The sequence below is a fragment of the Ursus arctos genome, unplaced genomic scaffold, assembly GCF_023065955.2.
Source record: "Ursus arctos isolate Adak ecotype North America unplaced genomic scaffold, UrsArc2.0 scaffold_3, whole genome shotgun sequence".
NCBI lineage: Eukaryota > Metazoa > Chordata > Mammalia > Carnivora > Ursidae > Ursus > Ursus arctos.
In genome coordinates, this window is record NW_026622985.1 from 76,639,880 (window position 1) to 76,662,816 (window position 22,937).

Genomic DNA, 22,937 nt, shown 5'->3' on the forward strand with positions numbered 1-22,937 from the left:
CATCAGTAGTAGAGAGTACCATTTCTTCACAACTTTTCTGGTGCTTGGAAATATCAAACACTTTAATTTTAGAAAAACTACTTCAAACTGTTGGTTTAATTTGCATTTCTGTGATTTGTATATTACTACAGAGTTCAACTATCTTCTCACATTCATTAACCATTTGAGTTGTTTCATGTGATGATTTTTAAGACTAAATACATGGTCAATGTTTGTAAATTTTTTTAGTGTATATGTTAATTTTGCTGTTACTCACAGGTTTCTCTATATTTATGGCAATATTTTGTTATTTGTGTTATTCAGATATCTGTATCCTCATTTAGTTTTATTTATTTGGTTTATTCGTGTCTGAGCACTGTGACTGTGGGGTATTCAATTTCTGCCTGTGGTGTTGCCATTTTTTTCCATATATTTTCAAAGCTAGGTTGTTAAGTGTATCCACACTTATGACTATTAAATTCTTTTGAAGTATTAGTCCCTATATCAGCATGAAATGTATTTTATTATTCCTTCTTATTAAAAGTGTGTTTTTTAATTATATTTTTTCTGATTTAAATATTGTGATAAAGCAATATATTGTCTTTTATTTGTCTTTAATCTGCAATATATTTTATTTTAAGATATTATATATATTTCTTAAGAGTACACTTATCTTGATGAGCACTGAGTACTATGTAGAATCGCTGAATCACTATACTGTACACCTGAAACTAATAGCTATACTGGAATTAAAAGGAAAAAGAAAAAAAAAAAAGAATCTTTCAGGAGTTGAAACAGACATCGTATTAGTAATTGCTGCTGCTCCTTATGCCCTTTCCTTATAACCTGAAGAAAAAAAAAATCAAACAAATAATAACAAAATGCCATGTCATTAAAATACAACCTCATATCTGTTTTCCTATCCTTCATAGAAAACTGTGTGTAATGATAGTAATAAAAATTTGTGGAGCCCTTACAAAAAATATTTAAAAATTAAAAATTATATATTTATGTATTTAAAAACTTTACTTTCTTAAGAGCCATTTTAGGTACATGACAAAATTGAGAGGAGGATACAAAGATTTTCCATTTACCCCTTGTCCCCACACATGCATAAGGCTCCATTATTAACATCCCCTTCCAGAATGGTACATTGTTGCAACTGATGGACCTAACACGTCATCACCCAAAGTCCATAATTTATTTACATTATGGTTCATTCTTGGTGTTGTACATTGTGTAGTTTTGGGTGAATGTATAATGACATATAGCCACCATAATAGCATCTTATTATATATTTTAAATATACAAAACATGTAATTTATTCCCAAGTACATGTGAGCCAGCTCAATCAATTCTAACATTCCTCTATTTTTTACTTAAAATTTAGAAAATGAAAAAATACATTATATACCACTGAAACCACCTTCAGACCATTTGTCAATCACATTTTCCTTCCTCCTCTGCTCCCAGAAATAGTAACTCACTTGAATTTGTTGTTTATCAATCCTATGCATAATTCATACCATTACTTTGCATGTACTTATTCACAATGAATGTATTATATTGTGTGTTTCCACAGTTTTTATGTGACATCATACTATATGTGTCATTTGTAACCTCTGTGTCATTTCTGCTTGTTTTCTCTTCAAAAGATGTTTCTGCATTTAAGGGGTAATATGTTTTCATTTATGTCCGTGAATAGCTAAACATTGTTATTTTTAAAGTTATTCTCTGATCTTTCTAATAACTTATATGGCAAATTCATGATCTGTTTTTTATTTTCACAGCTGGCTTTCCTCATGAGCATTCTGTTTAGTCTGCTGACTTATTTGATTACATTTTATACCTTTTCTCTCTTCCCCTCCCTTCCCCTACCTATCAGCCTTTCCTTTCTTTTATCTCTCTTTCCCTCTAGAGGATTCAGAAAATTGCCATTGCTTTTACCTGGCTCTTTGCTTCAGACCAGATTCTACTGTGCCTCGTAACAATGTTTCAACCCACCCACCAACCCATAATGACGTATCAGTTATTATTGCTTCGGGCTTATGTAACAGAATCCATGGAGCAAAGGCCAATGGAGCATGCCAACTAAATGGTTTCATCAAATAGAGATTAATTTTTCTCACATAAGAGAAATTCTGGACACAGGCTATCTGTGAAATCATAGATGTCCAAGCTTTTTCCCACCTTCTTCTTCCCCATTGTTAGAACCTGATTTTCATCCTCAAAGACTCTGGAGAGCTCTTATACTTCCATGCCTCCTGAGGGAGAAAGAGAAGTGAAAAGAGAAAGTCAATAGAGCATACCAGCTATACATATGTTTGTACAAAAATGGCTGGAAATTCCACTAAGTATTTTCCATTTATCTTCTTGGCCCCATTATGCAAATGTGACAACTTCACCACCATGGGATTCTGAGAAGGCAAGTATTTCTAATTGGATGTATTTTTCAGCTGAGAAAAATCAGGAACATCTTAGTAAAGAAGAAGGGGAGAGGGAACTTTGGGTGGAAACTAGCAGTGATTTGACAGAGGTGTTGGGGTTACTGCGGATTCATCCTCCAGGCCAGGGGCAGCTGGCTAGGTGTCTGCTCACTTGGCTATGTCCCCATTCTCTTGCCTCTTCCAGACCTACAGCTTCTTTTTTTTTTTAAGGTTTTTTTTTTTTTTTTTAAGATTTTATTTATTTATTTAAGGGGGGAAGAGAGAGAGAGAGAGAGAGTGAGTGAGCACCAGCTGGGGAAGGGACAGAAGGAGAGGGACAAGCAGACTCTCTGCTGAGCTGGGAGCCCAACATAAGGCTGGACACAGGGCTGAACATGGGGCTGGACATGGGGCTGGAAATGGAGCTCCATCCCAGGACTGAGCTGAAGGCAGATGCTTAACCAACTAAGCCACCCAGGCACCCCTGGGACTACACCTTCATATAAAGGAGGATTGGTAACTCCTGCTGGCAGGATTTTTACATTTTTTTAAAGGATTGTTCAAAAATAAAAGAAGAATATGTGATAGAGACCCTCAATGCCTAAGATATTTACTATTTGGCTCTTTGTAAGAAAATTTCATGTCCCTGTTTTAAAGCTCCAGGCATGGGCTCCAGCAGGCTTTCCCCTCATCTTCCTTTTTAGTTAACTCTAGCTACTAGGTATTATGGGACATTTTTATTTTCCCATTACTCTATAGGAATTTTATTTCCTACTCTCACATTCTGCTTTTGCTTGGAAGCCCAACATCCCTGCAACTTCATCCCCCTCATTACATTATATACACACGTACACATCTATTCATATATGTGTTTATGACTCTCTCTCTCTCTCTCTCTCTCTCTCTATATATATATATATATGAATGAATGACAGTGAATGCCTCATGTATTCCAGTTTTGAGTCAATGAGCAGACGACATTTTGCTGCCTGCAAGGCACTGCTTCAGTAGGTCCAGGAACATGAGCTCAAGCTTTTGGTTAATTAGGGTAGGAAGTGTTCTCTCTAGCTAGATACAAAAGAGGAAATGTAAAGCTCAAATGCTTCTTGCAGACCTCCCTTGATCAAGATGAAATCAGTCTTAGAACAAAACTGACATTGTGATGGGGCAGCAGAGGCAGGCAGAGGAAACAGAGTAAACCAATCACAAATTCTTTTCTGCCTCTGGATTTCCATTTATGTCCTTACTGTTTTAAGTTTTGCCACTTGGAGTGGTCCGTGGACCAGCAGCATTACTATTGTCTGAGAATTGTTAGAAGTGAAGACTCTAAGGCCCCATCCTAGACCAACAAAATCACAATCTATATTTTATCAGAATCTCCAAGTGATTAGCAGTCATCAAAATTTCAAAAGTATTTCTATAGCCATGGCTCTCTAGATGTGGTTGGTGGGTTCCTGAGGATTTCCAAGGCCTTTCTGTAGAGTCTGAGAACTCAAACCTGCTTTCATAATTATAAGAAGACATGATTTTCCCTATCTACAGTACCCACTACTATAGTCTTCATATTCTTAGTGAGAAATAATGCAGAAGGGAGTTTTTCTCCCTCTTTACTTTATAGTGGACTTATGCAGTTCCTGATTTTTTTTAGCATATTTGTCTCTTTCTTCTTATGCCAGTGGTGTGATTATACTCGGAAGAGCCCACTCTTAGTCTATGGAGTTTAGGTGTGGATGACCACCTGCCCTTACTGCTCTCTCTCTAGGTAAGGAGAGATAACCTAAGTTTGGCCAATTAACTCATTTAATTCTCTTGCCCAGAAATTCAGAAATTGGCATACGACTCATGCTGGTGCATTCAGAAGAAATTCCAAAACTTGTTGTTGTTGTTTTTCTGGTAATATGGAACAAGAAGCTCTCTTTACCTTATTTTCTTTTTAAAAAGGTAGTATAGGCTAGCATTGCCAGGAGTTCCCTTTGAAGATGGCCTCTCTCTTATAGCCAGGTATAGAATTTAGGTCTAAAATACTTTTGCTTAGAATGTTGAAGCATATGCTATGTTACTGAAGGCCAGGCCTATCTTGTGAAACAAAGGCAAGGTAGAACATTAACTAAAACTTGGAAATTTACCAGTTCACATTCATTTCCTTCCAGATACTGGTATTGATTTTTACTCATCTTTGTAATTGATGATATTGAAAACATTATTTCCCCCTCTATTTTCATGAGTTTTTGAGTGAAGTTTGGGTGGCTTCATGAATATCAAACCCAGATACGTTTTGAATGGAAGGTTCTAGCAACCCTTTTTTTTTCTTTCAATACTCAGTACCTAGCACACTGCCTGCTTCATAATCATTGCCGAAATAAAGAAGGGGTTTTGAGTATAGGTACTTTAACTTCAAATCCTTCCTTGGCTACAATGAACTATTATGTTGTTAATTTTGTAAGGAGTCAAAAACATTTTTTCAAGGTTGACATCTTATTATTCTACAAGGATCCTCAATTATGTTTTGACTTCTAAAGCTTCAAAGAATATTATGAAAAACCTTATAGAAAAATGTTCCTTTAATTTAATATTTATTGTGTACCTAATATAGGCTGGGCCTTACCGGTTTGAATAAAATACAATCCATAATCTCCATACTCAAAAAAGGTCCTATTTAGTGGATAAGATGGACATAAGATACTTTTATCTTGTGTTGTAAGAGCAGCAGATGCAAAACACAGAGTGATAAACTGTGAAGATCAGAGAGGTGCCGTTGAAGTGCATGACAAGCAGGGCTGGAGGATGTGATGGGCAAAAGAAAGGCATATTCAAATACACCAGCATTTGATGCACCAGTATTTGGGGGGAACTGTAAACAGTTTGGAATTGTTTGAAAGAGGGATGGTGGGAGATAAGACTAAAGAGAAAGGCTGAATCTGGATCAAGAAAGACCATGTTTGCCATGTCAAGGAACTTTGACGTTATTCAGGTGACCTCTGCTACTTACTTTTAAAGAAAAAAATCCACTTGAAAAACATACAAATCCCTCCTAAATAATTTGAGATTATAATGTCTGTACCTCCCTCCTTCTGTGGGAATCATTTATATAGATAAAGGAGATCCTTTAAAATGTCTTGCAGAGGACAGAGAGGCATTCTAGAAATAGTGGGAGGTGGATCAGATGATAGACTTGAAAGGTAGACTTCAGGCAGTGGCTCTGTGAATGGAGAGGTAGATCTGAAGAATTTGAGGGGTGAGAGGATCAAAGGAATTCTATAAATCAGGGCTTTAACTAACTTATTTTCTGATATTTTAGTGAGAAGAAGGAAGCTTTAAAAATAATTACCGCTTAGGGTTTCATGGACATACCGGTGGACTTTAGATCTGATAATATATGTGATTTACTTTACAAATATGGAGGCTATTTATAGCCCCTTTAGAGAATAATATTTATAAATGTGCTAAATAAAGGGGATAGGGTTACTGCCTCATGAGCCAAAATAACGAATTTATAGCTTTCTTTGAGACTTCTGACAAAAGATGCCCACTTACTCCTTCACTTTAGATTCAATGTCATATTCATGTATAGATTTCTTGTTTGTTAAAAGATTTTATTTATTTATTTGACAGAGGAGAGAGAGCACAAGCAGGGGGAGCAGCAAGCAGAGGGAGAGGGAGAAGCAGGCTCTCCACTGAGCAAGGGGCCTGACAAGGGCCGTGATCCCAGGACCCTGGGATCATGACCTGAGCCAAAAGCAGATGCTTAACAGACTGAGCCACCCAGGCACCCCTTTTTTGTTTTTTGTTTTTTCCTTTAGATTTTGTTTGTTTGTTTATTTATTTATTTATAGCAGGGGAGAAAAGGGCAGAGAGGGAGAAAAAAATTCAAGTAGACTCCCCTGCCAAGTTCAGAGCCCTACGCAGGGCTCAATCTCACAACCCTGAGATCATGATCCGAGCCAAAATCAAGAATTAGACGCTTAACCAACTGAGCCACCCAGGAGCCCTAATGTATAGTTTTATACTCTCTGAAATAGTCTAATATATGTTGGTACCAATTTTATACAGATAATATTGAATTAGTTTTGGTGTCCCTGTGACCTTTTCCTAAATTTCTTCTGCTCTTTATTTCTTTACCTTCATTGTAATTTGCATTTTTGATTTTACAACTCGGTTGGTTAGAGTAATACTTCTCAATTTCTTTTACATCATGACATACTTAAAAAATGATATAAGTATACAGTACATGAAAGGCAACAGATAAGGCTGCTGGCTTTAGGAGACCACAAGCCAGATGCTCTAGCCCCCCATACCTCATCAGACCTCTTGACGCTGGACGGAATTGCTGTCAGCTCACAATCCCCATAGTCCATTCACACTGTTTGGAATGCTCTGAGCTGTAGACTGAAACTTATAGTGCTCCTGACTATGGGATGCACACCTGCATTGTTCGGCAAGTCTTATGATGGCATTTGACGTATCCTACAGTACAAATACCCCCTGGCTCAAGGAACAATTGCTAGCGGTCACATAGGGATGTTGCAACATGGTATACAGAACTTAGGACAACACACAATCTTTATAGAGAACATGACTGAAAGCACATATTTTATTGATAAGGCTCAGGAGCATTTGATAGAATATTGTAAATACCCAATTCTTTTCTTTTCTTTCATAAATGAGAACACTTGAGACTAAAGAAATGATGTGTCTTGACTAGAGGTTAAATGGCTGGACTGTAAGCTCTATGAAGTCAGGGACATTTTGTTAACTGCTATAGCCTGTTGTATGGTAGAGTTCATAGAAGATGGCAGAAGTTTTCTAAAATGTTGTTGAGTGAATGAATGAATGAAGTGGCCGGGGTCACACAGGTAATGACAGCCAAAATGAGAATTACAGTCTTCCATCCCCCAGTTCAGTGATTTGATCCAGTGTGTCTAAGACTGTATGTCACATTGTTATCAATGCTCTATGAATAATTCATTATGTGGCACAAAGCACAAAAGGTCATGAACACATTCTAGAATTGAATATCTTAAGGATTTACCTTCTGTTTTGTAACAGTTCCTACCCATCATATTCATAAATCAAACATGAAATATTTGGGTTGCCATAAAGCTTATATTTATCTTAATATATTTCTGTAAATATAGTTAAAAACAACAAAGTTGATCTTAGATAGGCTTTTGCGAATTTTTTTCTTTTTTGGTAGTTATAATATTTTGCCATTTTTTTCAGTGGTAGAACATATTTAGGTTTGTCTTTATTTCCCACTAATTGAATAATGAAAGGCAAAACTTTAATAAGTAGTTACTGATGTGTCCTATACGCATTAATATCAGAGTGAGCACTGTCACTGAAAGGTTATGTCACTCACGAATTCATTAAACATTCATTAACCTCACCTCAGGTATAGGTGTCCTTGTTTACATATTTCAGATTTGCATACACATGCCCTGAACAAGATTTCAAAAATATTTATGACCCTGTGACCACCTTAATTATGAATCCCCAGGTAGATATTTGTGAAATCCTTACCCAAAATGGCTTTCCCCCCTCTACCAGGTTTTTATGCAGTTCAATATACAAGGTGACACTAAGATGAGACAAGTGAGGTTTCAGTGTGGGTGCCTCCATCTTCCTCCCGTGATTCCTGGTCTCGTGGCTGCCAAAGCCAGAACGGACCTGGGATAGAATGCTTGGTCATGGGGAAAACTGCTGCAGTTGGCCTGGCAGTTGGGGAAAGAAGAAGGCTTCAATTTTTCACAATGAATGACGTTCTCATTCTCTAATATATGGACTTAACCCACTTTTTGAGAATTGTGTTTCACAGAGGGTCCCCCAGACTGAAAGATATTTAATTCTTTGATAAGGTTTTTGTGAATATTCATGTGGAAATCCTCCATGTGATCCTGGGTTAAGGCAGCACCCCTGGAGGTATGTCATCTGGCAACTGGCCTTTGTGTTTGGTGAAATCCTCACTAGTGTTTGTTAGTAGCAGATATTTTCCAAGAGTTCACCAAAATTCCAGCAGTAATGGACAGAGAAGAATGCATAGTGAGGCACCTTATAGATGATATCCAGTTCTTCAGTGGAGATCTGATCAATCTTATTTAACACATCGATACAAAGGATATAGACTCTGTTTCCTTCCACCACGTCAATGAGGTCATCTGCTGTGACATCACTATGCAGAGCCACACCAGCATTACTAATTTTATATTTAGCCAGAATGCTCTTCACACTCTCAGCTTCCAGTTCCCTTTGAGGGCAAGTGACAGTGAGATTGATGCCTCTCTTATCCTTCTTCTTAAAGCCAATGTTTGGCAGTTTGCTGTTCGAGTGAACGCTAAAGCCTTCCAGCTTGTTTTCAATTCTCTTCTCAGGTCCCAACGATTTCAGGACATCCAGAACAACAAGGATCAAGTTACATGCTCAGGCCACTGCAATGACTTCCTTTACTTTTTCCTTTCTTGGCACCCTCATTGATAACTGGGAGATCCAGAAGCTGGGTCTTGACACCTTTGTATCTGATGACACGAGGAACTGTGGTGAGAGTAATGAACTCAGGCTGTCATGTTGAAAACAACCCTGCCAGGTTACTGAGCAGTGTTGACTTCTCCACAGATGGAAAATTCACAAACCCAATATTTGAACATTACCTGTCTTGGCCACATCAAAATCTTCTCCCAGCCCACTACCACCACCATCTGGAGTAACAAGTTCTCTGCAAAGCTTAGAAACACAAGTTTAATTAGGCTTAGGCGGTGTGCTGTGGCCTTGTTTTTCTTGAGTCTGAGCCATCTCAGCTTTGATCTCTGTGATCTTGGTTAAGGTGCCACTTCTGGTGGTGAATCCTAGGGGGTGCAGTGGTCACTATACCTGGTGCAGATCAGCCAGTTCCATCAGGTGCTAATGCAATGCACAGACAAGGTACTTTCTACTTCTAGTGAGAGTTCTGCCTGTGAGGCTCATGGAGACACACAGTATGGAGCATTCTCCTCTCCCCTCCCCCCAGCCCATTTTTTTTTTTTAAGTTGCTTTTTTTGTTTGTCATTTCTTTATTGGGGAAGAGGATGCATCATTCACTATGGAGCTTGGTGCTGGCCCCTGTGTACACACAAGTTTGTATTGCCGAACCCTGCATACTGAATAAAACAAGGCAGAAAGATGAGTTTATTGCAAGGGTTTTGACCTACAAACTTGGAAACTCAAGGCTATGGGAGCTGTGAGTTCCGAGTTGCTCACAGACTAAAGGGCTTTTTTTTTTTTTTTAAAGATTTATTTATTTATTTGAGAGAGAGTGTGAGCGAGCACGTGAGTGGGGGGAGGGGTAGAGAAAGAGAGAGAGGGTCTCAAACAGACTCCTGGAGGAGCAGGGAGGCAGTGAAAACTCCATCCCAGGACCCTGAGTTCATGACCTGATGCAAAATCGAGAATCAGTTGCTTAACCAACTGAGCCACCCAGGTGCCCCCAGAGTAAAGGGTTTTAATACGGCAAATGCAGAATGTATTTGGCCTTTTCAGCTGATTGCCTAGTGATCTTCTTCCCTATTTGGATCAGGGTAGCCCAGTCAGTGGAACGGGAAAGTCCCAAGATGACATAACACACTTGGTGTTTGGGGATTGGCTGGCGTTCTTCGCTGATTTTTGAGAAGAGCTGTCAATTTCTGTAACTTAGGTAAGTTTGTTTTGTTTCTCTTTAATGCGACTGTACTGGCCAACTTCATTTTATCCTTAACATATGTGACTCCATTTTTGTTTTATTTCTACAGTATACATGTGTATATATACATAACCATGGGAGACCAGAACTCTGATGGATTGAGGAGCTCTAGCTTTTTTGTAAATTAGGGCATTAGAAAGAGGCTGATTCTAATAGATGGGTGGCTGTTCCCCCACTGTGGTGGGAAGCCAGCTCTGTCTGCATGCCTGGGTACAGCTAAAGCACTGGGGGATGGGTGGGAGTGGGAGTATCTGGACGGTGAGAGGAGCTTAGGTGGACATAGCAGTCTCTATTCCTCCCACCCTGTCCTGGACTGGTGGCCAGGTCTAGCCCTGCCCCTGAAGCAAATCACTGGGCTCTGTGGGGACAGGGCCTGAAGACTCTGTGCACTCCATGAGACCACTCCTGGGGCCCTTCTCTGTGCCATACTTGTCAGAGTCCATGACTTTTCATCTTTCATGATAATTTATATTAATCAAGTGTTGGGGGGGGAGGAATGAGAAACGGAATCATTGATTATAATAATTAATAGCAATTTGGCAGAGCGATATGAATAATACTGCTGTCCCTTTCACTCTCCTCTAGGCTGTAGTGGATAGAAAGTAGACACTAAGGTGGCGATTTAGCAATTGCCACATTATCTGTGATTTTTGAGATATGATGGAAAAAGGAAAGGTTACAGAATTTAGAGTAGGAAACACTAACAATTTGGGTTTATTTTTAAAGGTTTTATTCTGAAAATTGTGGGGCTTTAGATTTGTAGTTAATACTAGAGAAGAGTTTGAATTTTCTTATGAAAGAGACAGTTTATTCACATAGAGAAAAGGGTGTATTGATTAGTAGGAGTTACTATGTGGTGATTTACAATAAATTTTGCCAAAATACCCTTAATTTCAGGATTTGGAAGGGTTTGGCTGGTATACCAGAAACAATGTAACATGTTCTTAGCTAATAACAGTTTTTTAAGACATGCTTGAAGGAGAAACAGAGACACGCAGACAAGATGATTCTAAAGATGAGCAAACCTTTAGCTTGTTACAACAATGTAACAGAAGATTCCTATGTAGCAGTTGCACAAATAATTGGCACAATTCTGTTTGAAATTTAGTAATGACCTAGAACACAGGGCATACTTATAAAACTAATCAATATTCATCTGGCAGTGCAAAATTAATAGCTAATGTAACTGGAGTAGAATCAGAATTCAGAAATCTCTCTAAGAGTTGGAAATAATTGACTCAATTTGATAAGAAACTATACGAAATGTCTAGAATAGACAAATTCAGAGAGACAGAAAGTAGATTAATGGTTACTAGGGCCTGAGGGAAGTGGGGAATGGGGGGTGATTACTAATGAATGGCTTCTACTTGGAGTGATGACATGTTCTGGAATTAGTTAAGGGTAATGGTTGCATAATTTTGTTAGTATACCAAAACCTACTAAATGTACACTTTAAAAGGGTGAATTTTATAGTAAGTGAATTATATCTCAATAAAAAGTTCAAAAAGACATTTATTGCTAATAAACTGGGAATAGAACAAAAACGTATGAAAAACAGAAGGAAACTGAACACAGTAAAGAATTTTTATCTTGCACAGGTAGCCAGGTAAGACTAGTTGCATTCAAAGTAATTTATGCATTAAAAAATGAATAAAAATAAAATTGTATTATCTCCATTATTTTTTGGCATTGTTTTAGATATTCTATCCAGGACATGTGTTTTAAATATTCTAACATGATATATATCATATTTAAAAACTGGAAAAGAGAAGGCAATGCTATATTCAGTGCAGATGATTTGATTGTCTACAGAGAACACACAAAGGATTTAAAATGAAAACATTTATTTTAATTTTATTTTATTTAAGCACGGTTGACACACAATGTTACATTAGTTTCAGGTGTACAACATAGTGATTTGACAAATCTATACATTATGCTGTGCTCACCACAAGTGTAGCTACCATTTGTCACCATGCAACACCATTACAATACCATTGACTATATCCCGTATGTTGCAGCTTTCATCCCTATGACTTACTCATTCAAAATGAAAACATGTAAATTTGAAATTGAAAGAATTCAAAAAGGTGGATGGATAAAAAAGAATTATTTTAAAAAAATCAACAGCTTTCCTATATGATATAAACAAACCAACATAATAGGATATTAAATGGAAAAGAGAGCTCATTCACAATAATGGTCTAAACAATAAAATACTCAGGAGTTAAATTCTTAAGATATGTGCAAAAATGAAACCCTTATATGGGTCTCAGAGACGGATAGTTGTAGGAAATTGATTGAAAACAATTTTATGGTACAGAATTTTTCTAGGTAGAGAAAATATTTTTTAGGTAGAGAATCCAAAACTTCTATCAGATTTACAAATGGCTTTAAGAAACAAGAAAGTTTACATATCACTGTCCATTAAGCAGCAGTGTCTATAATAGTGTAATAAGAATACATTGAGAAAGAGGTAGAAAAATACATTGATAGACAAACAAGTTGCAATAGACAGATAAATGGAGGCATATACACAATCTAAAAGATCAGGCACTAGTCTATTTAAGTATTTGGTTTGTGATAAAGGTGACATCTCAAATAATAGAAAAATGAATTATTAAACAAATGATTTTCAAGAAAATTATTTAGAAGAAGATGTATTTTCTATTTCTTCCCATACACCAAATTTCAGATTTATTGAAGAGTTTCTATAAAAATTAAATCTTAAAAATAGTATTGGAAGAAAATATAGGTTAATTTTTATGTAACGTATGTCTTGAAGAAGGCCTCAAACCGTTATTAAGAAATGAATATTCTTATACAGGAAAAAACAGGAACTTTACATAGGGTACAAAAGGCAAATAACAAATTGGGAAAAGCACTGCAATATATAAGACAAGGTTTAATGTCCTCGTTACAGAAAACTCTAAAACACTTCAAAGAGAGAGATCAAAAGAAAAGTGATTGAAGGCCAAGAAAAAGCAATTTCTAAAAAGAAATACAAATTACCAGTAGACATATAAAATGTTCAAATGTACTAATAATTGAAGAAATTCAAATAATAATAATATAGCACTGGCTAATATTAGGAAGTCTGATAATACCCAGTCTTTAAGCTGGAGTTAGGAAATAGACTTTTCCATTCATAGACTGGTGATCAAGGTCTAGATTGCCATCACGTTTCTGAACGGCAATTTGCTAGTATCTATCAAAAGTCTTAGAAATGTGGGTACACTTTGACCCAGTAATCACTGTTCTCAGAATATATCCTAGGGAAATCATTATGTAAATGCCCACAAATGTATATTTGAGAACTATTTCTGCAGCATTTTTTTATAATGGTAGAAATTTTAAACAGTATCAAGTAGGTTAAATGAATTATGGCTGTGGACATAGTAATTTCCCAAAATCATCATAAAAATATTTCCAGTCCCACATGCTCTTCCTTAACCTTGTTCCTTCCCCGTTTTCAGTTGGAGTCTATTTTGCCTCCCCCTGAACCTGGGTAGGACTGTGGCTCTCCCATTGAATAGAATATGATGAAAGTGATGTTTAAAGGCAATATGACTTTTCATCTGGTTCTGTCTCTTTTGGAATTTTTCTTCCTCGAAACCCTGTTTGTCGTGTTTCCATGTTGTGAGGAAGCCCAGACTACATGGCAAGGTCACCTGTAGGTGTTCTAGTAGAAAGCCAGCATCTAGTATTCATGTAAGTGAATGAGATTTCAGATAAAACCAGCCTCCAGCCTTTAGGCACTAAAGCTGATTCCAGGTAGTGCAGAGACAAGTCTGTTGAGCTCTTCCAAACCATAGATTTGAGAGCAAAAGGAAGACTTGTTTTAAGTCACTACATTTTGAAGTGGTTTCTTACATGGCCATAAGACCTTGAACAGTGTTGTTACATCTAAAACTGGAATATTGTGAAGCCATTTCACATGAAAATATAGATGAATAAATATGTATCTTAAAAATTTAAAGACATTTACAAAGTTACAACTTGGAAAAAGTTCGTGAGATCAAGATCATAGAATATATATAATTACATATTGTATGTGTACACAGAAAATGCACATAAATATCCAACAGCCAGTGTATGTATGCATAGAAAAAGAAGTTGATAAAATATTTACAAAATGGAAATGCTGTTTGTCTTCAAATGTTTGGAATAAAGGGATGCTTTATACTTAATTTTTATTCTTGCTCATCTTGCTTACTCGTTGTATTTTCTAATTTTTCTTAAAGTGGACATTCGTCATTTGTTCAATAAGGATGAAACAAATTAAATTAATCAAGTGATGAAGTACAAAATATAGATGAACCTGGCTCAATAGCTGTTCATAAGAAAGACAGGAGTTTCAGTTGATTACAAGTTCAAAATCAGCCAACAGTGTGCTGTAACTGCCACAGTGTTAATGCAAAATTAGGTAGCAATTACAAAATTTGAGAGTCCAAAGCACTGGAAGCATTAGTCCTATTATATGACACACTGAATAGATTAGACTTTGAGGTATCACAGATTAAGAAGGATCACAACTGCATTTCTTCCAGAAGGGACTGACCCTGATGGTGGTAAGGTCTGAAAAGTGTTATGAGGCTCAGTAGAAACATCAGGAAGTCCTGTTGTGTTAGAAAAGAAAAAAAAAAAGACGTTAACAGATACAGGTATGGAGAAGTGGGGTTAGACTTCATCTGTATAACTTTAGAGAGCAAGAATTAAACAATAAGTGAAAACAAACCTCAAAGAGATTCAGCTCATTTGAAGACAATACTCCCAGTTAAATTGAAATATTTAAAAATTGACCAAAGAATGTAGTGAATCCTTGTCTCTGGCGTTGAGGTTCCTGGATATCAGGATGTTTAGATGAGAACTCTGTACTTCATAAGGGGATCTGCCGGGGTATCATTTAAAGTCCTGTTTCTGCCCAAATCTACACGAGTATCGGTCATAGGATCAGAGCCCCAACAATAGATTCTATGGGCAGGAGTCTGTGGAGTCACTCCTTAGCATATCTTTTTCTAACAGGATAGCTTTCTGAATTCCCAACCTCTGCTAATTAGTACAGCTGAGCTAAGTTTGGCAGTGATTTTTCTCAAATTAAGGACTCCTATTTCTGAAGATGATGTGTTTTAATTAAGTTTCCTCATTAAAACTTTCTAGCTTTGATTGTCAGTGTCTGTCTCCATGCAGCACATAATAGATATTTGGCCATTTCTTATTTAATCTGATTAACATAGACAGCTCATCTTAGTCATTCAGCCCCACAAAGGGAATTTTAAGGCTTTTTTTTTTTTCCAGATAGGCTGAGTGTAGATCTGTTTCTTATGTACTTCTTTTAAGTGGGGTTCGTGACACACCTTAAAATTCTGGCGAGCTACAGATACAAGATTTTAACAAATTGTTTAAAGAATAAAGATATGCTTTTTTTCTTTATCAACAATTATGAGAAATCAATTTAAATGAAGCACTTGAAAGAAAAATAATTTTTTATTAAGAAAGGAAGAAGAAAATAAACAACTCTATGAGTTTTGTTAAGACCCATGCAATTTTCCTATCATGAGAATCCTTGCCCCTGGCCCTGGCCTCTCACTCGTGTTTATCTAGCACTGATGGATTTTAGGAGGTCTGTATTTATAATAAAATGTCACCCTACCTTACTTTGTTAAAGCATATGCACAGGTCTCTAAACATTTGATATTTGGACCAAATGGTCTACCTCCATTACCTCCTTCTATAGCTCTCCTTTGGTTTTGAAAACAGGAGGTGATGGGTGGGTAATGAAATAAGAGCATATTCGCAGAAAATACATGGTCCCCATCTCTTGGTTTTCATCTAGATACACTCAAATAACTGGATCCAGCATGTGGCACTAAAAAGGGGGATTTTATGGTACTTACAAAATAATCAAATTTGGTTTGTAAACTGTACCTAAAATGAACTTAGGCAGTTCCTAATAATTTAATTCACACAAAATCTTACATAATAATAATAAAAGCAGAGAAACTCTGTGTATGAAATTCAGGAGGATATAAAGATATAGATACTTAAAATATTCCATTTACTAGAAATGATGTCTCTTTGGAATATATCTAATAAAACAACTTAAAGCATTTTCTGTGGAAATTTAAAGACAAATCCCCATTTAGAAGATAAATAATAAACAAAAAGAAGAGATACGTAAATGTATATCTGTCTTTACTAATCATTTGGAAAGTCTTTTTAGCAAAAAGTCCCAGTGTAGACTATATGCAGATGATCTGTACTATTTACTATCAGTCAAGATATAGATCACTTTCAAATAAAATTATTCCTAGGAATTAGCCATATTTGGCTAACTTTTGCTTTACAGTTTTTAGTTGTAAAAATTCCTGAACTACTTGCAAAATTGGTGAAATGTCCTTTTCCTTGTGGGAAGATCCATATAACGGTATGTGGAAGAGGAGGACTTAACACTGATTCTTCTCTGCCCTTTGGAAAGGAACCCACTCAATTGGACTTATCACTCATTTCCCACCAGTGAACTCTGTCCATTTGATAGGCAGTCCTTGAATACTATTACTTTTCATTGATCAAGCACCAGAGAAATTTTCATCTCATTGACAGATATGATTATATAGAAATAAAAACAAACAATCCTCCCCCTAAACAAAGGGAATAAAACACCTACATTTTAGCTTAATAATATTCTCTACGTGTAAAGTATTAGAAGATGAAGAGAGTAATAGAACATGAGGTTCCCTTCATTTCCCTCTGAGAGTAGTTGCATATTTACCTGAATTATGCACTGATTGTCGGGTTTGGGAGAATCTCAAGTTTGGAAGTCAAATTTGTAGTCATTACTAAGCATATGCTGAGAAATCATGACCATGTTTTCAGATCTTGTCACCTTCTCTGCCTTTTCTCTGCCCCTACTCTTCTCCTTCTAGCTCAGGTTCTAAGAATGGTTGAATATATGGGTTTTGGGTTATAATGACCTGGTCCCATCCCAGCTCTATCACTTACCAGTGTGCAAGTTGGACAAGTTACTTAACATTCTTATGTTCTGGATTCCTTATCTTTAAAGTAGGGATAGTATTCCTGCCTCATGATTTTGTGTAGATTAATAGACTAATGCTAGTAACAAGCTTAGTGAAAAGTCTTGTGAAGGCTGTGGTATAGGACTCAATGATTATAGCCATTATTGCTGTTATCTTAACAGTGTTTGGTGTACACAAAAGAAAGAAATAGCAAACCTTGCTTTTTGCACTGATTCTACTTTTCACTAGTTTATGTGTTATTGGGCAGGAATTTTCTTTTCTTTGTGCTCTGTCGTTGCTATTGTTCATTTTTATACATTTCAGCATTCTTTTCAGGAGAATAATGTACCCATCTTGAAGATTCAATACATAGAAGTGACATCTGCCAGCCATATCCCAAAGAAACTAAATCTAATTTACAGGAGTCAGGTGTCTGAAATCTGAGAAGTATACCACTACTGTAAGAATTTCTTTACAGACATACCTCAGAGATGTTGCAGGTTTGGTTCCAGACCACCACAATAAAGTGAATATTGCAATAAAGTAAGTCAAATGAATTTTTTGGTTTCCCAGTGCATATAAAAGTTATGTGTGCACTGTACTGTAGTCTGTTAAGTGTGCAATAGCACTATGTTAAAAAAACAATGTACATACCTTAATTAAAACTACTTTATTGCTGAAAGTTGCTAACCATCATCTGAGCTTTCAATGAGTCATAATCACTGATCACAAGTCATCATAGAAATATCGTAATCATGAAAATTTTGAAATGTTGTGAGAATTATTAAAATGTATTACAGAGACACGAAGTGAGCAAATACTTGGAAAAATGGTTCCGGTAGTCTTGCTCAACATAGGGTCATCACAAACCTTCCATTTGTGAAAAATGGAATATCTGCCAAACACAGTAAGGAGAAACACAAGAAAATGATGTATGCTTGTATTTAGTGACACAAAATTCGCTTTCTCTAGTAAAAGTAATTCAAAGAAAACAAAAGAATAATTTGTCTCTTCTTAGGAAATTATTTATACATTATGATTTCTTTAGGTTCCAAGAAAACACAAATGCCACTTGCATCAAGATTAAGTGAAGAATCTAGGTTCATCTATAAACTTGATAAAATCAGTGATTCCTAAACACGGTAGTTCTTCAAAACACTCTGGGAAGTTTTTTGTTTGTTTGTTTAAAGACTTCTGTAAAATATGGATCCATTGGTTGTTGCTCAGGTGCAGGAGGAGATGGGGATGTGGTGACAGTGTGGACTAGTGGAGATCTTGCACTCTAGGCAAGAAGGCATGAGAGTACCAGACAAGGACTAAAGCTAAGAACATTTCAGATTTTGAGACCCATGGCACATCCTTCCTATTGCTCTGACACTCTTGAGTTTCATCCTGACTTCTTTGAATTTCCTTAGAAAGAAAATTTGGGCAAATAAATAAATAAGAATAAGCCATAGACAGTTAGTGGCCCGGGTGTGGTCATTAATTTTGCAACTGTCATCACCATGTCTTTCAAAGCGTAAGAATCCTTGGGCTGTGAAAGTATTTTGCCCCAGAGGCAGCATGAGATACCAGGAGGCATAGGACCAGAAATAGGTAGATATCATCTATGTTTGACCACTGTACTCAATGAATATACCTGATGTAATCATCTACTTTAAAGATCCCTACTTCATTCTGAGAATACAGATGTATCAAAGGATTTATTCTAACACAGAGGGCCCATCTATACAACCTCCCAGACTGTTAATTCTCTTTGTGTTTCGAAGTCCTGATATGGCTTCCAAAGGAGAAATCTGTGTTCATAATTCTAAGACTGTTTGAAGTACCGGGGTGGTAGAATAGCCTTTTTTTGTGGTACTTGGAAATAAGCTGTACTTCCTCTAGTTTTCCTCATTTCAGTAAATGCGGTGAGAGCATACATTCCACTGTGCCTGGTGTTAGAGTGTATAAAACAGCCACAATAATTTGCAGTACCTCTCACCGAAAGGTGGAGTTTGGCTTCTCACTCTTTAAATCTGGGATTGACGCTTGACCTTCTTTGACATTGAATGTAGGAGAAATGATGAGTTATAAGTCACATAATTTATGAGCCTAGACCTCGAGAGGTCTTATGGCTTTAACTTTTGTTGCTTGTAGAATCCCCTCACCACCCTGTGAGTGAGCCAGCCTGAAGGATAATGAGACACCAGTGGCATATTTGCTTCAATATCCCTGGCTGACAACAAGCAGACATGTGAGTCTATTGCAATTCAAAGACCATCTTAGATTATTTAGCCACCTTCAGATTGGCCTTCTCTAGTCTGCCTGTGAGCCCAGAGGCAATCCTCCATGCAGACTCAGACCACAAAATGCTTCTCAGTTACTCTTAGAATTGTGAATTGAATAAATGTTGTTTAAATCCAATGAGTAGTGTGTTATGTAGCAAAAGCCGACTAATACACCTGGGACATCCAGGTGTAGACCCGTTGTCATAGAGTAACTATCAGTGATGCCTCCTTTTATTCTCAAAACTATCTTTGAGTAAAAGTTATAAAGTCTGTTTAAGCAAGTAGTACCATCATCTACTTACTTGCCCAGCAAATTTTACACTGAAAAATGTAAATTAGAGTTTCCTTCTGATTTAAATTCCTTAAGTGAATTCCTATGTTATCTAGAATAAAATTCAAACTCTTTCATCATCTATAAAGTCTTATATAATCCATCCCCATTCCTACCTCTATAGATTTTGCTCATGCCATTCTCCCTCTGCTTCTACTGTCCAGTGCACAGACCTCCTTTTTGCTTCACAAACAGCTGCAGTTCTTTCTTAAAACCTCAGGGCCTATGTTTTTTCTTTCTGCTTGTAAGTTCTTCCTTCTGCTCTACACAAGCTGCTGCTTCTGCTCCTTTAGTGCTGGGCTCATCCCTCTACTCAAAAAGGCCCAACCTTAGTCTTAATTGTAGCATACTCTTCATTTCTATAATATAATTTATCACAAAATGTTGTTTTAAAAAAATTAGTCTTCTTGACACCATCAGTTTCTCCCAGTAACAAGTAAGTTCCTCAAGAGGATTGCATTCCAAGGTCTTTGAGGAGCACCTGGCAGAGAGGAGCTAAATAAATATTTGGTGAATAAATGCTGTATGCTCAACTCTGGACTCAGAATGAAGAATCCTGGATTTGAGGGTCTCCTCTTCTGTTTCTAGAGTGTTTTGTTTTGACTAAGTCACTTATCCTGGTGGCACCTGTTTCACCATTCTTGAACATTAAAAAAACAGGATATTAAATGTGATAACAGAAGAGTGCAAGGTCAGCTGGAATGTGTTGGTAAATATCAGCTATTATTGTTAGCCTTTATCTCTCCAAATGAGGGGATGCTTTTTACATCAGATATATACTTATTTAAAATGTGTTTTTGATAGGGATTAAGTGCTTTCCTTACAGTTCAGTGTTGCCTGTACTTATCTCAAAAGTGAAAAAAGCACTGCCAATCCCATCCCATCTCCTTCTGCGTCCTGTGAATTATTATTTCTTTTCTGAGTCTGATTGAACTAAAGGCAAAATGAACAGTTGTGGCTCATCTTATTGTAAGTCTACTATCATGTATTTCTTGTCCATCAGATTACAGCTTTAAAAAAAAAACATTTTGAAACAGACAAGTAGATTTGTTTTTTGGGGGGTTTTTTTTGTTGTTGTTGTTAACAGGTGTTTTTCCCTTTCAACTGAAACAATATCTTGAACTGATATCTCATCATCCCACATCAGTATGGTTTGAAAATGATGAGACTTGCTCCTGATTTGATGTTGAATGATTATAAAACTGGAATGATGAGGATCAAAAAGCTGGTGCTGTTTTCAAAGAAATACTGAGTATCAGTACTTGTAGATAAAGCACAATGCACCTTCCTATTAATAAAGTGACTCGTGAGCAATTATGTATTACAGTGAGAATACATTTCCCAAGGACCTTTTAAAATGAATATATAAAATAATTCAAAGAAAAGGAAACAAACTATATTTTTGTAATATATTTTCCCCAAAGCATATTCATAACATTTATAAAATAAATATTTTTTGTGTTTATACATTACCCTAAATACTCTCTGTTCAAACAGGACTGACCATGGGCAAGGCTGTGATATTGAAGGTTTGGGCCTTGGCTTTTCTCCCTTCAGTTGGTATCCCTGGCCAAGTGGAGCATAAATAACACACATTCAGGATAGGTGATATTTTTTTTAACAGGAACTGTAACATATGTACGTAGCAAACCTTTCAGAAAATACAAATGTGTTTATAGTGAAATATCAATCCTCCTCTCACTGTAGATTCTTCATTCCTCCTGGAAGTAACCTCTGCTGAGTTTCTTTTATATATCTGTTCCATGCATATGCATACATATTTTATATACGTATAAATGATATTTATTTAAGCATTACGAAGAATCTCTTGTCCCCCAAGTGGTTCTCTCCTTTGGAAACTGTCTTAACCTTTGCTTATCTCAGGTGCCTCATCTATATAACTTCAGAGAGTTAATTTGGGATTAACTAGTTATTATTCATAAAGCCCCTGGAAGAGTATCTGGCACAAGGGAGCCATTCTGTATTGCTGTTACTGTATTCACATTTTTGCCCAAGATCTTACATCACTGATTGACATAATTACATCTTAATAAGGGTATTTAAATTTTGAATCCAAATGATTTCATATCAAAAAAAAAGTTCTATGGTACAGACTATAAGAAGCTTCACACATAGACAAATTTCTTACCAAATTCAAAAAAAAGGATTCAAAATCCTTCAAGCATGAACTTAGAATTGCAATTTATTTACTACAGAGCAAAATTTACCTTTGTTTAGATGCCTTTGTTCTAATGCTAAATGTTAGAGGAAGATGAAGTAATATATATAGGTACTTTCTTTACTCATTTGTTCATTTATTCATTTAAAAATATATGTGCTGTATACTTACTCTGTGTCTACACAAACCTAGGTGAATCAGAGGCAAATAAAATAATCACAGTCCCTATTACTGTGGGGTTTCCAGGATGGTGGGGACAAAGTTTATCAGTGAAATAATTATGTATGTAATATTATAACATAAGGTGAAATGCAAGATGTATTTGCGTGTGTGTGTTTAACCTAGTCTAGTATAGGGTGTGAAGGAGGCCCTCTCAGTGGAATTTTGAAGGAAAAAGGTTTTGATCTAAGAATTTTATTTCAGGGGCGCCTCGGTGGCGCAGTCGTTAAGCGTCTGCCTTCGGCTCAGGGTGTGATCCCGGCGTTCTGGGATGGAGCCCCACATCAGGCTCCTCCGCTAGGAACCTGCTTCTTCCTCTCCCACTCCCCCTGCCTGTGTTCCCTCTCTTGCTGGCTGTCTCTCTCTCTGTCAAATAAATAAATAAAATCTTAAAAAAACATTTTACTTCAAGATAATTTGTCATTCAATTATGAAGGCAACTGAGAGTTATTTTCTGTTATTGAAAGGATTATAAAATATGCCTCTCACACACTTCCCTAAAATGTACTGTTGGATGATATATTCCAACAGGATCTCTTTTTCATTCTCTCTTTTTCTTGACAAAGCCCTTCTTCTTCTTGTCCATACAGAATTCTGCAAAATCAACGTGGAATACTTACACAAATTTCTATTTACTTTAGCTGATTTCTTATGAACCAGAGTTTGTGTTATTTGGTGCTTCTGGTTTTAGTATGTATTATTAATAATTATTTTAATTTTGTTGGGCTTGTGGTATTTCAATGAAAGTAAAAACAATGATTATAGTCCTCATACCATAATTTATTTGCTCTTTCCCATATTGTTACATA

The 22,937-nt window shown here is 36.5% G+C and overlaps 2 long non-coding RNA genes and 1 pseudogene across 2 annotated transcripts in view; 2 read left to right on the plus strand and 1 right to left on the minus strand.

The window, feature by feature from the left end:
- LOC113263662 (uncharacterized) overlaps nt 1–4,865 on the plus strand; it is a 53,585-nt gene extending 48,720 nt beyond the window's left edge. Inside the window, exon 7 of the long non-coding RNA XR_006410688.3 lies at nt 4,082–4,865. This is a non-coding gene — a long non-coding RNA (uncharacterized LOC113263662). The remainder of the gene's footprint in view (nt 1–4,081) is intronic.
- A 3,140-nt stretch (nt 4,866–8,005) lies between these two features.
- Nucleotides 8,006–9,534, minus strand: LOC113266995 (developmentally-regulated GTP-binding protein 1-like; annotated as a pseudogene).
- A 162-nt stretch (nt 9,535–9,696) lies between these two features.
- The window catches only part of LOC113263655 (uncharacterized), a 292,192-nt gene continuing 278,951 nt past the window's right edge, over nt 9,697–22,937 (plus strand). The window contains exons 1-2 of the long non-coding RNA XR_008956299.1: nt 9,697–10,068; nt 17,454–17,672. This is a non-coding gene — a long non-coding RNA (uncharacterized LOC113263655). The remainder of the gene's footprint in view (nt 10,069–17,453; nt 17,673–22,937) is intronic.